This window comes from Polypterus senegalus, chromosome 10, assembly GCF_016835505.1.
Source record: "Polypterus senegalus isolate Bchr_013 chromosome 10, ASM1683550v1, whole genome shotgun sequence".
NCBI lineage: Eukaryota > Metazoa > Chordata > Cladistia > Polypteriformes > Polypteridae > Polypterus > Polypterus senegalus.
Window position 1 is genome coordinate 162,140,582 of NC_053163.1, and position 7,090 is coordinate 162,147,671.

Sequence of the window (7,090 nt, forward strand, 5' to 3'; positions counted from 1 at the left end):
AGAAAGTAAAAGTGCCCAGGAGGCCGCGCCCGTGTGGACATTGCACTGGGCGCCGGCCGCCGCGTCCGCCAACAAGAGGTAGCAACGCAAACAGAAAGCCTCCAGAAGCCGCACACCCTGCCAGAGCACGGACCCCGGCGGACCAGCTGCACAGCAGGTAGGCGTCTCAATCATAATGACTGTAATTAGGCGCCCGCTTCACAATGGTGAGTGGGTGTGGGTGTGGGCTGGCAGCTGTGCCCGCTCTGTGGGTCTCTTCCTCTAATCCAGCTCTCTTTTTACTTCTTCATTGTTTTATGAGTCATGTGGAGGGGCACAAAAAGGGTAGCTGCCCAAATCTTGGTGTGAAGGTGCGAGGTGTTGGGTCAGCCGGTGTCCGGACAATAAATACGTTGCATATAGCGCCTTGCACAACAGGTTAGAGAAGGGAATGAAACGCAGTAGGACCATAAGGGTCACTGCAGCAAGAAGCAAGTCAGTATCAGGACTGAGAAGAACAGAAGGGCACTATACACAAATACAAGAGCATCACTTGGCATCTGGGCACACCTGGACTGTCCTTGGGACCTGCAGCAGCAGCTCCACCACAGCGCCACTCCTAACAGCCTTTTCTAGCTTCATATAGCGCCTTTCAAGTGAGGATGATGAATGTGAAGGGCAGACCAAGCGAGAGGCCATAACTTCCTTTGGCCATTGGGCACAACATGGGCACACTTGGTGCCCATCAGAGTAAAAAAGCACGGAACAGAAAACAAGTGGCATCTGCTCATCTGTCACTGGGCACTCATGTTCTGTCAATTTGGACTAGTATCCAGGGAAAGCAGGAGGGGTTGAAAGGGGAGGTGGGCACACTTGTTAAGGTGAAGCCCATCTGGGCATAGCAGGGAAGAGAAGCGTCAGCAGAAAATCTGCTCTGAAGAGAAACAAAAAAAGAAACGAGTCATGGCCTGCCAGCTGTTATATAGTGCCTTTCACAGCAAACACCCCACAGTTCAATGAGGTGCCGTTTGAGTCAAATGAGACCAGCATGAGCATTTGGGGGCAGGATTCAGTGAGGTCATCCCTGTGGACCCCTGGTGCTGAGGTGCCCATGGTACAGAGGCACATGTAGGGCACTATATAGCATTCATTGAGATATGAGTGTTTCAATTCCAAGGTCTAACTTTAGGAAGTATGAAGGTACGGACAGCGCCCCCTGTGAGATGGACACTGACAGTGCAGGACCAGCTAGAACGGGCCAGGCCACTAGGGTGGGACACAGCCTGGCATGGTGGACAATAAAGCAAAGAGAGCAGGTTAAATGAGGATGATGAGTGACCAGCTGGACAAAGTGTCCCCGCATGGGCACATTCACTACCAGGACCTGTCCTCTTCTCTGGCCACTCTACCAAAACTACTGGACTTATGGGTGAGCCTTGGTGGTCACCAGTCACTTTGGCGTCTTACCATGAGATCTGTCACAACACACACCTGGAAAAAAAAGAAGAAGGAAAGGAATTAAGTGACTCAGGTGACAAGGCCTGTGGGATTTGGCAGTGCCAACTTATCAAGGACAGGTACCAGCTGTTGCCCGCTCCCCCTTCTCATGCGTCAAATACACAAAGCAGTGGCAGAGCAGACTGCAGCTGGTGCCACACAAAGCAGTTATTTGGTGCCCCCTACAGGCTTCCTTACCTTTTGTTTTATCTAGTGCCCACTGGAGGTCAAGCTGGTACATCTGTCTTTTTGTAGCACCCAGTGGAATGCAAAGGTGTCACATAATTCTTCACCCAGCACTCCCTGGAGGCCAAGCTGGGGTATTTCGGTTTATCTCGTGCCACGTGGCAGCCAAGATAGATGCGTTTTTCTTTGTGCAGCACCCCCCAGTGGGCAGGTTCAGTTCACCTTCTTCTAGTGGCCCAGAAAGCACAGAGGGTGCATCTTTGCTCATTCAGCGCCCCCTGGCAGCCAAGGAGTATACATCTTTCTTTGTTCTGGCAATTCCTGGCAGCCACGCTGGTACACTTTATCTAGCGCCCCCTGGCAGCCAAGCTGGCTACATCATGTTTTATCTGTTGTCCTGTAAGCCACAGAGGGTACATCTTTCTTTGTTCCAGCAACCCCCAATACCCAAAGTGGGTACACCTTTCTTTATCTAGCACCCCCTGGAGGCTAAACTGGTATATCTTTGCTTATTTAGTTCCCCCTGGCATTCTATTTTGTCTGTCACCCCCTGCTGGTCAAGCTCTTTGTCTGGTGGTCTGGAAGGCACAGAGGGTACATTTTCTGTTTAGTGCCCCCTAATGGTCTCAGAGTGACCACAGTATCATGTCACTTGTTGCTGATCAGGTGCCCATGTTCTTGGCTGCCTGTTTTTTTTTTATTTGCCCAACTCCCAGATAGACTTGGGCAGTGGGTGTTTGTCCCTTCATGCCACCAGCCCCTGTGTGCTGTGCCCCATCATGTCCTCCCTCAGTGGCACTTGCCAGCTCACTAGTGCCTCTAAAGAAGGCTGTGTCCCTGGCATTTTCCTCTGCCCGGGGGAGGTGACTTCATGCTGCCCTTTCAAACCACCAAAATAATTCTCGGCTTTCAAGCACAGGATTAAACGGCAATGGCAGCTTTGATTTGAAAAGCCTTTGATGCCCGCCCTGCTGCGCTGGCCTACAACGGCCATTGATTTTCTTCAGAAGTGACCACCACGACTGCTGGGAGGTCAGCCAACCAGTAAAGTCACCGTCCTCGCCTTCTTTATGGATGGCATTCATGGAAAAAAATGAAACAAGTGGAAAACCAACAAGCAGGTCGTCTCTGTGCCATGGGCATCTGCAGACATGGCCAACCTGCTCTGTAACACGCCTGGTATTGGGTACAAAGGTGGAGATGTCAGCGACTTTCACAGGGGGCTCTGGCAGAAGCAAGCATGGCAGGCGGGTGTTCATTCACAGAGATGTCAGAGTGCCAATGTTGGAAATAAAGAGCCAAACGGAGTACAAGTGCCAGCGTTGAAAACTACAGGCGGAGGGTGAGTGCCAATGTGAAAAATAACAGACCAAACAGAGAAAGAGTGCCAGGATCAAAAACAATGAGCCAAATGAAGGCTAAGTGCCAATGTCTAACATGATGGGCAGAAACAAGGGTGAGTGCCAGTGTTAAAAACAACAGGCCACATGGAGGACGAATGCCAATGTCAAAAACAACAGGCAGAACATAGAAGTGCCAGTGTTGAAAATGTCAGTCAGAATGGAGGGTGAATGCCAGTAATTAAAACAGCAGGATGAATGCCAACGTTGAAAACAACAGGCACAACGGAGTGCCAATGTCAAAAATAAAGGGCAGAATGAAGGACGAGTGCACAAGCTGATGAGTAAGCTTGGCCTGAGCCTGGCAGGTGGGCAACTACCAACCAGGAGGCTGCTGACCACCCTTGGCCACGCCTCTCCTGCTGGCCAATCAGATTTTAGCAGACATTCAGATGGGTTCTAATAAATGACAGTGAAGCTCACAGGCCTGTGCAGGCCACATCATGGTCACCCAAATTGGACAGCTAAGAGTGCCGCCAGTTAGTCGTTGGCATGCGGCAGGACAACCCTCTGAGACCAGTGCTAACAGTAAGGATTTGAACCCCTGGCCCTGGAGCTGGCCAATGTGCCCACTGCTTTTAGCCAAAGTGACAGGCAGATGTACGCTGAGGGCTGGCAGTGAGATGCCAGTGACGGCCTGTGGTGGGTTTGCTTGTTCTGCCCGTGTCTGTGCAGTGGCATTTGGTGCTTTATACAAAGTGTAATATTACAGAGGCGGAGCCACTCTGTCGTCACTGCTAAAGGACCACCCTCAGTCCAAGAGGTGGAGTCACTCTGTTGTCACTGCTAAAGGACCACCCTCAGTCCAAGAGGCGGAGCCACTCTGTTGTCACTGCTAAAGGACTGCCCTCAGTCCAAGAGGCGGAGCCACTCTGCCAAGCCTTTATATTCTGAAGCTGATCCTTCAGTGAGTGGCCCAATGATGTTCATGGAGTCTATGAGTTGCCATCAGGGATGGACAGAATTCTACTAGAGGGGTCTGGAAGAGAGCGATAAAAAAAAAGAACCAGGAGACGGGCTCGAGGACAACACGCAGCCAAATGTTTTGAGTAGAAAGTCGCAAAGTTGGACATCTGAGTGGAAGCTACAGTATTTGTACCACCTCCAAATGTCACAAGGAGTGGGTTTATGCTAATTATCTCATTTACTTTTGTGCTCATATTGGGGGTCCCTAAGTTCGGGCATTCTGTTCCTTTTACTGTCTGCTGAGTCAGATGTTGCGTTTCATTTTTCATTGTAGGTCCTCAGCTGCCACCATTTTGTAATCCCGTTGTTAGCTCTGCCTCCCCTGTGTTTCTAGGGGCGTGGCCTCTGAGGACATGACCTGTGCCATATTGATGTGACATGATAATAGGACAACTGGGAAGTCATTTCCTTATCCGATCTGTGCATACTAAAACTTTTCTTTGCTTGTTACTTTGGATTTTGACCCTCAGCTTGTTCTTGAATGTTGCCTCTCTTTTGTTCCCAATCCGTTTTTCTGTTTTCCTACGCTCATTTTCCAGTTGTCCTTGCAAGTTTATTTGCCAGTGCACAGAAAGGGAAAGCCCCAGCAGTGTGTGAGTACCAGCAGGCTGCCGTGCCATATGTGTTTGACACTCAGCAGATGCCAGGGTTGTCCTTCTCCTTCTTCCTATCATGTATTTGGCTGCTGCACTCTGCCTCACGCTCAGCAGATCCATTCTAAGTAGACTGTGAGAACAAGCAGGTTATGTGTTATGAACCTGAGAGCCCCAAAGCACAATTTGTGCCAGAAATGCCCACTAGAGGAAACCCCAGCTACTCACACTAAAAGTGCAATGAAGAATCTTCATAAATAAAAAAGATTTATTCATAGAAACTTTTCAGTGGCTAACAGGCACAAAAGGCAATGTCTTCAAAATGGGCAAACCCCAAAAGCCACCCCAATCCCAATCCGAGATCCACCCACAAACATGTGCGGAGAATCACAAATCCAGCTGAACTCACCACACCACAAGCGCATTCACAATGAACCGCAAGGGACTGGGCTTTGTCCCCGCCTTCACAGATCTGAGGGTGGTCCCGCCCTCTGGGGAGACCACCCACAAAACACATGGCACATAGCAGAAGATGCACAGACATGACAAAGCTAAAGAATCAACGTCAGAATGAACACTGAATGACACAAGAGAGACATTTGAACCCCAGCCATAGGAGGACTCTCGGCTGAATTCTAACAAGGGGAAGGCAGGGTGGCCCACCTCTGTCTTCGTCTTCTGGTCGCATGATCAGCATCTGCAAGTGGCTTCACGGTCAACAGATGTCTTCCTGTCGGCCATGGTGTGTATCTGCACCATCACTTACATGGCTGCAGTGGTCCGCATGTCCAGTTCGTGGGGCGACTGACATGTTTCATGTAAAAATATCTCCATTGAGGCCAAGATCAACTTTCAGGGCCCAGCGTCCCTCAAGTCTTTCTGAGACGGACAGACAACCCTCAGCATTTCATAAATGTAAAAAGGCGAAGCAAGACCCTAATTCTCTTGAGCTGGGTTTCTTCAGGCCCGGGGTTCTACAGTCCTCCTTTCCCTTAAGTGCAGGCCGGAGGCCATTTTGGAGTTTAGGTCAAGGACTCGAAGGCTGAAGACACTGAACAGTAAAGGGGAGCGAAGACCCAAGTGCCGCCTTCGCTGGCCTCCTTTAATTAACGAGCAGATGAGTGGAAATGGCAGCCAAGTCATTGCCTCCCTGGTAGTTTGCCCCCGTGCTAAGCATCAGCATTAAGGAAGAATTAAGGGGGCACCGTCTACAGAAAAGGGTCCAAGAACACAGCAAAGAGAAGAACGCGTGTAGAACAATCGTGACGAGAAGAGGCCATTCGGCCCAATGAGCTCGTCCACCTCCAATGTCCAAAATCACATCAAGTCCAGATCTGGAGGTCCACCAAGTCCAACTGCCCACCTCGCTACTTGGTCATCTAGTCTCTGATTTCAAGAATCCCAATATTTAGGAATTTCCTGGGAATAACTGGAGGCCAAGAAAAGAAACAATGTGGTGAATTATAAGTAGGAACGGCGCTGAGAATAGAAACCTGCAGCCACGGGGGTCCCACAGGACTGACCTTCAACACGCCGCTGAAGCCTGTCGGTGGAGTTTGTGAGCCCACCGGAGATTGACGGCTCTTTGTATTGGGCCATTGTTTCCAGTTCTTTGCTCTCGTTTTGTAGTTTTTGCCCGACTTTGCCTTCATCTGTGGTGTTTGCTCCAGTAGTTTCACCCAGAGTGGACATGGGGGGCAAATGGGCACAGCAGTGTCAGTACCAGACCCCCTAGCGTCGTGATTAGAAAACAGCGGCTTTAACAAGTTGAACATCAGGAGAAGCAGATTAAAAGTTATAATAGTGATGGGAATCCAATCAGATTCGACTTTTAATGTCCTTTACACTGAGACAGCAGTGACAGGCGATGTGACAAGATCAGGTACACAAGTGCAGATGGCCACACAGGGGTACAGGACAGGGCAGGGACGTTCAGTGGCCTTATGGCCTGGGGGAACAAGCTGTCCCCAAGGCTAGAATAAGACCCCTACTGGCCCCTGGGTGACAGAGAACTGGCCATACTTTTCAGACACCTGCTTACAGTTTCTAATTTTATCGTCAACGGCGGTTGCAGGGTGGGGTGGCATGCCCCCTTAATCATTTCAGCCTGCGATTTAATAGAAGGCCTCACACCAAGAACCCTCCAATGTTAAATCAGCCCCTGCTTGTCCCTGAAGCGGGTGGCAGCGGCTGGTGACACAAAAGGCAGGACTCACAACTGGGGACTAATACCCGCTATGGACAATGAGGGGCGACGTCACGTCTCTCAACCCCTCGTCTAGGGCTCTAAACAGACTTCAGTTAATCCGGCCCTGATCCTGACATTGGTGTTTTTATGAAAATCTTAAAAATGAAGATTGAAAACACGACGTTTTCTCGGTGTAATATACAAATTAATACAATTTAGCAAGCCCGATTTTTACATTCCTGCTCTCAATATTTCATATTTCAGGGTCGCTCGCCGCCGCG